This window comes from Pleurodeles waltl, chromosome 5, assembly GCF_031143425.1.
Source record: "Pleurodeles waltl isolate 20211129_DDA chromosome 5, aPleWal1.hap1.20221129, whole genome shotgun sequence".
Taxonomy (NCBI): domain Eukaryota; kingdom Metazoa; phylum Chordata; class Amphibia; order Caudata; family Salamandridae; genus Pleurodeles; species Pleurodeles waltl.
In genome coordinates, this window is record NC_090444.1 from 1601805631 (window position 1) to 1601816912 (window position 11282).

Here is an 11282-nt window from a genome sequence, read left to right on the forward strand (position 1 = left end):
GCGCCATGCGGGCGCCGTATTTATTCAATGACGTTAGCCGGCGTTAGCCGGCGGCGCTGCCTGGTGTGCGTGAAAAAAAATTACGTACACCAGGCAGCGCCAGCGTAGGGGAATATGGAGCTTGGGCGCCAAAAATGGGGCAAGTCAGGCTGAGGCAAATTTTTCGCCTCAACCCGATTTGCGCCATTTTTTTCGACTCCCAACCCCCATTGAAATGACTCCTGTCTTAGCAAAGACAGGAGTCATGCCCCCTTGCCCAATGGCCATGCCCAGGGGACTTCTGTCCCCTGGGCATGGTCATTGGACATAGTGGCATGTAGGGGGGCACAAATCAGGCTCCCCTATGCCACAAAAAATATTTAAAAAAATACTTACCTGAACTTACCTTAATGTCCCTGGGATGGGTCCCTCCAGCCTTGGGTGTCCTCCTGGGGTGGGCAAGGGTGGCAGGGGGTGTCCCTGGGGGCATGGGAGGGCACCTCTGGGCTCCTTCCGAGCCCACAGGTCCCTTAACGCCTGCCCTGACCAGGCGCTAAAAAACAGCGCAAAAGCGGATGGACCTCATTTTTTTGGACCCGCCCACTCCGGGGCGTGAATTTTGCCCGGGAGTGTAAATACGGCGCACATGCCTCGGAGTCAATGTTTTAGACGGGAACGCCTACCTTGCATATCATTAACGCAAAGTAGGTGTGCACGCTAAAAAATTATGCAAACTCCATGGACTTTGGCGCTAGACACGTCTAACGCCAAAGTATTAATATGGAGTTAGTTTTGCGTCGGAATTGCGTAAAAAAAAACGACGCAATTCCGGCGCAAACAGAGTATAAATATGCCCCCAAATGTGCCCACAAAGAACAAACAAACGCTGTCCCAACCAAATGTCGACGCGTTTCGGCAATAGCCTTCAACTGGACATTGGCAGACATTTTTACACCCAACTATTTAAACCCTATAGTCCTTCTTTGCTATTAACTATATAGCTAGGAGGAAAGTGCGAACAGAGCGGCCATTTTATAACGTAGCAGTTTTAGGTTTCAAAGGTGGAAAGTCAAGACCCTGTGCTTAGATGGGATATAAACTCTTAAATATAACATAATGTATGTCTTTTATGTTGTGATACAACATCACATTTATGATATGGTTACCTATGAATGTATAAATAAATATATTTTTTCTCAATTGATAATTAATAAATGCGTAGAGGAGGACAACCCACATATAAATATTTTTTTCCCTTCTCTTTTCCTTTTTCTCTCTCTAGTATCAAAATCTTGTCCACCTTTGGCTTAGCAATTCCAAAAGCTTGATATACAAATAGATAAATAAATATATGTACTATAAATTGTTTTCAATACAATCAATCTATATAAAAGCTATAAATAAACAGAATAATTCCAACCAATATATATCGAAGAGTGGCAATAAGAGATATATAAAAGGGACAAATATATAGATAATAGATATAGATAACCAAAATTCTATACAATTTATGCTGACATATAAATATCTCAATTAATCTTGATGACAGTATAAAATTCAATTGTAGATAAATAATTATGCAGTACGTAAAAATGGTAAAAAAATCCTCCAAATATCAATATTATATCAACAGAATTTTTTTTAATTATATCCATGACATAGGCAAAGATCCTATTAATATAAAAATGTAAAAGAGAACCCCATCAAATCCAACAACAGGGACATATATAAACAAACCGCTAAAACTTCCCTCAAAGATTAATAATGAAGTGTAAAAGTGATAAAGTGAGTGTAAAACCATTAAGGAAATTAATAATATAATAAATAAAATAACAGAATGGACTGTGTCCTAATCCGGAAGTCTTATTGGTCATTAACAGGATCCCGAAAAAGACTTTAATACAGAAGGAATTTCATGATTTCTAATGTAGGGATGTGATAACATAAAAGTCTAAAATTTCACAGATGTACATGAAGTTCTGCATCCAAATTATGACCCCAGGGGTTTTCTGTGCCCAAGAGTAGAATCATTTTCGATTCAATTTGTCTTAAGTGGGCAGTTCTATTCCCCCCCCCCGGGGATGGGCAATGACGGTTTTAATGCCATAAAATGTTAAGGAGCTGCAATTGCCTTCATGTACATCCCAAAAATGTTTAGCCAAAGGGTAAGATGGATCATGGTTCTTGATGGCTCTAAGGTGTTGTAGAAAACTGACTTTCAGTTTATGAATGGTGCTGCCTACATATTTTTTATGGCAGCCACATTCAATAACATATACGACATATTCAGTTTCACAGGTGATACGGTCAGTTATATCACAAATTTTATATAGATATATATATATCTATGAAGAAATATTTGGTAACCAGTTCTCGTTACCAGAAGAAAACTTGCACTCCCAGATGAACCTTAAAAGGAAAGTTTTATTCGGTAACGCATTTCAACCAACAGGTCTTCGTCACGGCCATCATAGCTGTGATGAAGACCTGTTGGTTGAAACGTAAACAATAAAGCTTTCCTATTAAGGTGCATCGGAGAGTGTGAGTTTTCTTCTGGTAAAGATAACTGGTTACCAAATAATTTTTCATTTATACGGTGAGCTGTCTCCGTTCCTCGCACCTGCCCCCCTTGGGTGGAAGTCACCAGGAGTTACAGTACACTGTGGTATATATATATATATATATATGGAGAAAAAAAATATCATATTTTTAATTATTGTTTAATATAATAATTACATTTCATTTATTATAATAAATCATAAAAAGTTTGCAAATTACTTAAATATAAATATATACATTTAAACCAAGCGTAATAAGTATTAAAGAAGAATAATGTTATTAGGGAGTATTGGACTTGTTTTGCTTATGCAGGGTTATCCCCAATCTTTTTTGCCTCCTGCCTCCTATTTATTTCTGACTTGTTGCTGTTGGCTTTTGAACTCTGAGCACTTTACCACTGCTAACCAGTGCTAAAGTGCATATACTCTCTGTGTAAATTGTATGGTTAGTTGGTTTATCCATGATTGGAATATTTGATTTACTAGTAAGTCCCTAGTACAGTGCACTAGAAGTGGCCAGGGCTTGTAAATCAAATGCTACTAGTGGGCCTGCAGCACTGGTTGTTTCACCCACATAAGTAGCCCTGTAATCATGTCTCAGACCTGCCACTGCAGTGTCTGTGTGTGCAGTTTTAACTGTAAATTCGACTTGGCAAGTGTAACCACTTGCCAGACCTAAATCTTCCCTTTTCTTACATGTAAGACACCCCTAAGGTAGGCCCTAGGTAGCCCCAAGAGCAGGGCACAGCGTATGGTTAAGGTAGGACATATAGGGCCTCATTATGACCCTGGCGGGCGGCGGAGGCCGCCCGCCAGGATCCCGCCCTCCAAATTACCGCGCTGCGGTCAAAAGACCGCGGCGGGTATTACGAGTTTTCCCCTGGGCTGGTGGGCGGTTCCAGTAAAACCGCCCGCCAGCCCAGGGGAAAACGACCTTCCCACGAGGATGCCGGCTCGTAATCGAGCCGGCGGAGTGGGAAGGTGCGACGGGTGCAGTGGCACCCGTCGCGTATTTCAGTGTCTGCAAGGCAGACACTGAAATACTTTTCGGGGCCCTCTTACGGGGGCCCCTGCCGTGCCCATGCCATTGGCATGGGCACGGCAGGGGCCCCCAGGGGCCCCGCGACCCCCCCTACCGCCATCCTGTTCATGGCGGCTTTCCCGCCATGAACTGGATGGCGGTAGGGGGGGTCAGAATCCTCATGGCTGCGGAGCGCGCTCCGCAGCCATGGAGGATTCCAAAGAGCAGCGGAAAGTCAGCGGGAGACCGCTGACTTTCCGCTTCTGACCGCGGCTGAACCGCCGCGGTCAGAATGCTCATTGGAGCACCGCCAGCCTGTTGGCGGTGCTCCCGTGGTCGGTGGCCCTGGCGGCCACCGGCCGCCAGGGTCAGAATGACCCTCATAGTAATGTGTTTTATATGTCCTAACTGAAATATTGCTAAATTTGTTTTTCACTGTTGCAAGACCTGTCCCCCTCATAGGTTAACATGGGGGCTACCTTTAAATATGATTAAAGTGTAGATTCCCTTTGGGAGCGGATGGACATGCGGAGTTTGGGGTCTCTGAGCTCACAATTTAAAAATACATCTTTTAGTAAAGTTTATTTTAAGATTGTGTGTTTGAAAATGCCACTTTTAGAAAGTGAGCATTTTATTGCTTATACCATTTCTGTGACTCTTCCTGTTTGTGGATTCTCTGTCTAGGTCAGCTTGACAGTTGGGCTGGTTGCACCTTACACTAGACAGTGACACAAAGGGAGCTGGGGTGTAGCCTGCATATCCTGATGAGCCATCTGTGCTAGGAGGGAGGGGAGGAGTGGTCACTCACACCTGAAAGGGCTGTGCCTGCCCTCACACAATGCAGTCTCCAACCCCCTGGTGATTGTCTGGGGCCTGGCCTGGGCAAGGCAAGATTTCACATTCAAGAGAGACTTTGCTTTGAAGTAGGCCTACTTCAAAGGAGACATTGGGTATAAGAAGGGCACCCAAAACCACAGACGGTAGAACACTTCTGGAAACCAAGAGGAACCTCTGCCTGGAGAAGAGCTGAAGAGCTGAGGAAGAAGAGCTGCCCTGCCTGTGACTGTGCTTTGTGGAGCTATCTTGCAGTTGCTGCTTCTGCCAGAGTAAGAGGGCAAAGACTGGACTCTGTGTGCCTTTCATCTTGTGAAGATCTCCAAGGGCTTTATTTAGAGCATGCCTCCTGTTGTTTGAAGTCTCAGGGACAGCAAAGACTTCTCTCTGCCAGACCTGAATTCTCTGGAGAGACTCCTATTCTGCCCTGTTGTGCCCATCCAGTTCCTGGGACCCTGAAAGGAGAAGCTGGCAGCCTAAGTGGAAGAAATCCATGCACAGAACACCGTGCAGGGAAAAGATCGACGCAACTCCGATCTGCGGCCGGGAAATCGACGCGCCGCCAGCTTCGCGGCTCAAACTTGGCGCTCGCCTGTAACACGACCGAAGAATTGATGCACGGAGCTGGAGAAACTATGCGCAGCATTGCTGATGGAGGCAACCCACGCTGCGTGGTTTTCAGATCATCGTGCGGCTGGATTTCTGGCAAAAACACCACTGGGCCTGTAAAAACAACACAAGGCCTGCCCGGACCAGAGAGTGCTGACTGGATCGATGCATCGCTCTCCTGCAGAGAGAAGAAACGACGCGCCCGACCTGACGAAAGAAGAAATGATGCAAGGTCTCGCTTCTGAGTGAAATTGACGCATCGCAAGCCCTTTTTGAAGCACACTCGCCCGTGCGGGGTTATTTTTGACGCACCCAAGGTACATTTTCACGCTAACAGTGTTCGTGTGTGTTTAAAACTACATGAAGACTCTTTTTGCTTTTTAATTGATAAATTGACTTGTGTATTGTGGATTCTTGTCGTTTTGGTCTTGTTTTGTTTAGATAAATATTCTCTATTTTTCTAAGTCTGTGTTGTGTCATTGTGTAGTGTTTTCATTACGTTACTGTGTGTGTTGGTACAAATACTTTATGCCTAGCACTCTAAAGTTAAGCCTACTGCTCGTGCCAAGCTACCAAGGGGGTAAGCAGGGGTTAGCTGAGAGTGATTCTCTTTTTTCCCGGACTAGAGTGTGGGTCCTTGCTTGGACAGGGGGTAACCTGCCTGCTAACCAAAGACCCCATTTCTAATAGGGAGAGTAGGTTTTTTAAAATTATTATTTAAAATGTAATATCAATACATCTATACATTAAATTGTAAATGAGCAAATGAAGCAAGTTCTCCTTAGGCAGTTTGTGCAGCATGGTGCAAGGGTGCCTGCATTAGGGCTAGGCAGCAATTTGTGCGCCAGCACGCCGGGAGAGGACACAAATGCGCTGTATCTTGTGGATACGGTGCATTTGTGCCCTTTCCCGGTGCCACAGGGTAGCGCAGCAATTCTCTTGCATTGCTGGCCCAAGCCACAGGCCTCGTAAATGAGGCCCGCAGTGTTGGCTGACAAGTGGTTAGTAAAAAGGATTCACAAAGGACTAAAGTAGTGCAGTTATACACCAAAAAGTGAGAACTCCCCATGGACTAGTTCCAAATCGGAGGCTAAGAGCCAGGGTAATTCTCATGGGACTCAAGGAGGGCCCAGGAATCATGGGAATACTAATGGTGTATCCAGGAAGAAACGCCAGGAGAAAGAAAGGCAAGGAAGCTTTTTCAAGTCCAAGGTGGTAAATTGCTTAAAGTGCCACCAGTTGGAACACTATAAGAGAGATTGTTAGGCGAAAGAACCTGACCCGGTGACAACCATGATAGCAATTATGTTACACATGGGTGGAGGGACCTGAGAGGAGTTGTTTGCGCTTAACTTAGTGCAGTACGGTTCCTACAAATTAAGTAGGACTGTGTTTCAGGTCAACATAAACGTCAGGATATAGGGACTGAATCCATCTATACCACCAGGAAATGTTGACACAATTCTCATAGTACCCCATCTGAACCCCTAAACTTACCAGGGTACCAGATGGTGTTTGCAACCTCATACATAACTACTCAGATTCCCAAGGAAATTGTGGAAACAGATCTATCCTTTCAGTGTCATTTTGCGTACCCAAGATCAGATGCAAGAAGGATACTAAAATTTATTCTCACACATTTATTGCAACAATCATATTCTTGTATAAAAAGCATGAGCTGCGATTAATAGACAAATGAAACAAAGCATTGTAACCAGCATTATGGAAATGGTGAAAAAGATGAACAGTTCAACCATGATAATGTTACTGTGTTGTTACACTCCTATATGTTACTATCTACACTATTGAGAGCATAGTGGGAGAACCCCCTGCCAATTCAATTGGTAGTCTAACCCCCATACCTGAGTAAGATGTAATGGGAAGCCAGGAAGCTGGTCTGGTGTAGTGCAGGCTATCGTCCCAGCAGAAGTGCTCCTCTACTGAATGTAGCACAGAGGCAATTTTTATAACTAAAGCACTATTCATATCATACTGTGTCAGGTGCAGACCTGATGCAATGATATGCCGGTGAGCAAGGAGCTGTCTTGAAAGGACATTCATTATGCAAGGACATCGCATTCTGTGTACCCAGTCTTTGATAGAGTGTACAGACTGCATGGCATCAACGCTTACAAGAAACAGGCTACATGTACAGTGGTTTCTCAGTACATTATTGCATAAGAAAAAAGCTGAGGAAAAAGTCACCATCAGAAAGAAAGGCTAAGTTAAAATGTGCAATCTAAAATGGAGTCTCTACATGGGCCCTATTGTGCTTTACCTCTCTAGTAGCAATGGACATTTGGACGAAGGACCCAGATGCTATGAAGCACATTAATCTAATCCTAACACAATGGGATTTGTGCAGGAAGTTAGTATCAATGGGAGAAAAGTGCCTGTCCTGAGGGATACTAGAGCCTTCCACACTGTGTTGGAGAGAAAATACCTTACGTGTGAGGAAATACTCTGTGGAACAAAGGATACAGGATTGGTAGCCAGTGAGAGGGCATGGAGAATCCATTTGCCAGGTTGACATCGAGCTTAATGAAATCGATGCTGTGATTGATGTCTGGGTAGGGGACTACCAAGGAGCAGGCTGCCTCTTGAGCAATTGGCTTGGTGCTAGGACCAGAAGCCTTTATGGCTTTGTCAATGTCAGCCGTCTTAACCAGGGCACAGATTGCACATCAGTCTCAGGAGTGAAATTGGGATCATCTCTGATTTGCAGGGACCAGGGCAAGGTAGTTTACAGGAAAGAGCAGACTTTAGGAAGGCAATGGCCAGGGAGGACATTGCTTCAGCTCTAGACGGAAGGGAGGATGAGGCTCCAGAAGTGGCCCAATTGCAGGAGTCTGGGTTCCTTCCAGAGCTGCAGAGTTTGCTAGCTGCAGTAGGGCCTACCCACAAGATTTCCACAAGGCATAGGAGGAGTGCCCAACACTTATGGGGCTTTGGAAGGAAGCAAGTCAGCAAAGGAGTGGTCAGGAAGCACTATGGGGCATAGTTATACTCCATTGGCACCAAATTTACATCATTCTTTTTTATGCAAATTTGGCACAAAACTAACTCCATATTTATATTTTGAAGTTACACCCATCTAACGTCAAAATATTGGAGTTTGCACCATTTTTTGCGTGAACCTACCTTGCATTAATGAGATGCAAGGTAAGTATTCCCATCTAAAATATGGGCTAGCCCCATATTTGTCCCCTGTGCTAAAATGACGCACGGGTGGGAGGAGGGGCTAAATAATGGTGCAAAGCTTGCTTTGCACCATTATTTAACGCCTGGGTCAGACCAGGCGTTAGGGGACCTGTGGACCAATTTCTATGGTTGAACACCATGGAATGGGTCCTCAGGTGCCCTCTTCAAGCCTCAGGAATACCCCCACCCACACCAGAGGGACACCGGAGGATGGGGGACCCCATCCCAGGTAAGTAGGGTAAGTATAGGTAAGTATTTTTTTTTTAATTAAAGTGCCATCGGGGGCCAACTTGGGGCCCCCTGCATGGCATAAGGTGCAAGGCCATGCCCAGGGGACATTGGGTGGTGGGAATGACTCCTGTCTTTTCTATTCATGTGGTATGGATGGTTTTGTGTCAGAAAATGATGCTACGCTGCTTAGAGGCATTTTTTTTGCCTCTAACCAACCTAATGTAATTTTTTGGTGCAAAACCCCCTTCTCCCATACTGTCACCCACACGCAGCTAACGTAATTTTTTTATACGCTAACCCACCCTTTGCGCCAGCTTGCGGCATTCCATAAATTATAAATTAAGTATATAACGCTATACTTTTTGACACAAAACTGCATTTGCGTAGTTTTGTGTCAAAAAGTATAAATATGGGCCCATGTTGCCTGGGAGGATGGTCTAATTTACAGAGAACAGGCAAATCCTGGCCCAGGACCTAGCAAGAAACTAGTAGTTCCATTACTGCACAGGAACTCCCTGTTGCCACTGGTCCATAAAGTGTCTTTGACAGGAGAATTGGGGATTAGAAAAACCCTGGATAGGCAAAACCCTCTGTTCTTTGGCTAGGGGAGCACAGAGAGAGGTTATGTAGAACCTATTGTGCTTGCCAGTTGAGTGGTAAGACAGGAGGGAGGCCTAATGTACCATTAGTGCCTCTACCAGTTGTAGGTGTTCCATTTGAGCAGGTGGGAATAAACATAGGGCCATATTTATACTCCGTTTGCGCCGGATTTGCGTCGTTTTTTTTTACGCAAAAGCGTTGGCGCAGTTGTGCGTCGAAAAGTATAAATATGGCCCATAGGATCTCACTTTCTAGAAAGTGGTGCATCGGTGCTGCACCAAAATTGGCAGCGCCGTGCTGCATCACTTCAGAAATGCAGGGATGACCTGTATTTATGAAAATACAGAGCACCACTGTCTGTCCCTGTAACAGAGCCCGGACTGCTCTATTCTGCGACGATACCCTGGGATCGGTAACACGATACCCCGGGAGCACCATTGACAGCCAAGAAGCGGAAGCGCTTTCCTATAGCCCGGACATCCATGTTAAAAGAAGGCCGAACTCAGATGACGCGTCCGAGCCGAGAGTGGAGGAGAGAAGCGAAGAAGACGGCGACGGAGACGGAGACGCAAGCGCAGAAACACCGAAGACACGAGGAGACAAAGGCTGGGAATCTGAGACTCTACCCCGGGAGGAAATGCCGCCGAAGGTCTAGACGAAAAACCACAGAACCCGCCACATCCCTGGAGGGGCGTGGCTTACGCAGGTACGTGCCTGCTTCTCTAATCCTACAGGGTACTGGTGGTAAGGGAGGGGGTGGGGAGAAAGAAAGTATTTTCTTTTTTTTTACTTTCCCCTTTCCCACCAAAACAAGAACGGAGGTGCTGTAGGCTGTATAGTTTTGTTTTCTCTCCCATTCACTCTTTCCCCTCTGCTCACTAACATCCACTGGGTTTCACATACCCCCGTTCCCCGCTCCCCTTCTTGAAACCTGACAAAGCGGTGGCACACCCAGAGAACGGTTAGTTGTTTTCTTGATTCCACAAGAAAAGTATACCTATGTATTGGTTCTTGATATACCAGGATCTCTATATACACTCGCTGGGTGTTTCTCCCCCACGCCCACGCCCACACCTCCTAACCCTTCATTAACAGCAAAGAAAAGAAGACCACTTACCTTGTCCCTTAGTTTTGTCCTTGCTTTCTGGGCCCTGCGACAGTGCTCAGTATCATGGAGAGACAAGCATAGAACAGAGAAGAAGCAAAAGAAAAGACATTACGTAACCAGAAGAAAGAGAACAGAAAAGTTAAGAAAGGAGAAGAAGAGAAAAAAGGAAAGACATAAAACAAAAGGGAGAACAGAAATCCTTCAAGAGACTGAGGCCCATATTTATACTTTTTGACGCCGGCTAACGCCATTCCAACGTGCCATGCGGGTGTCTTATTTATGGAATGACGTTAGCCGGCGCTGCGGACTGGTGTGCGTAAAAAAAAATGACTCACACCAGGCAGCGCCGGCGTATGGGAAAATGGGGGTTGTGTGTCAAAAATGGGGCAAGTCAGGTCTGAGCCAAAATTCAGGCCTCAAACCGGATTTGCACCATTTTTTTTTACGCCCAACCTCCATTGACATGACTCCTGTCTTTGCAAAGACAGGAGTCATGCCCCCTTGCCCAATGGCCATGCCCAAGGGACTTATGTCCCCTGGGCATGGTCATTGGGCATAGTGGCATGTAGAGGGGCCCAAATCAGGCCCCCCTATGCCACAAAAAAAATCTGAAAAAAATACTTACCCGAACTTACCTTTACTTCCCTGGGATGGGTCCCTCCATCCTTGGGTGTCCTCCTGGGGTGGGCAAGGGTGACAGGGGGTGTCCCTGGGGGCAGGGGAGGGCACCTCTGGGCTCCTTCCGAGCCCACAGGTCCCTTAACGCCTGCCCTGACCCAGTCGTTAAAAAACGGCGCCCATCAGGCTGTGCGTTGTTTTTTAAGGCCCACCCCCTACTGTGCATCAAAATGACGTCAGAGTATAAATATGGGGCACAGGCCTTAAAGTCATTTTTTGGAAGGGAACGCCTACCTTGCATATAATTAACGCAAGGCTGGTTCCCCCTTCCAAAAAATGACGCACATGGTGGAATTTTGACGCACGCGGGGTCGGACGTCAAAGTATAAATATGGGGCAGGTTTTGCGCCGATTGTGCGTCAAAATTTTTGCCGCACATTCGGCGCAAACAGAGTATAAATATGCCCCTGAATCAGTATATGTGGACAAGAATAATCTAAAACCTCTAATAAAAGCATACTCA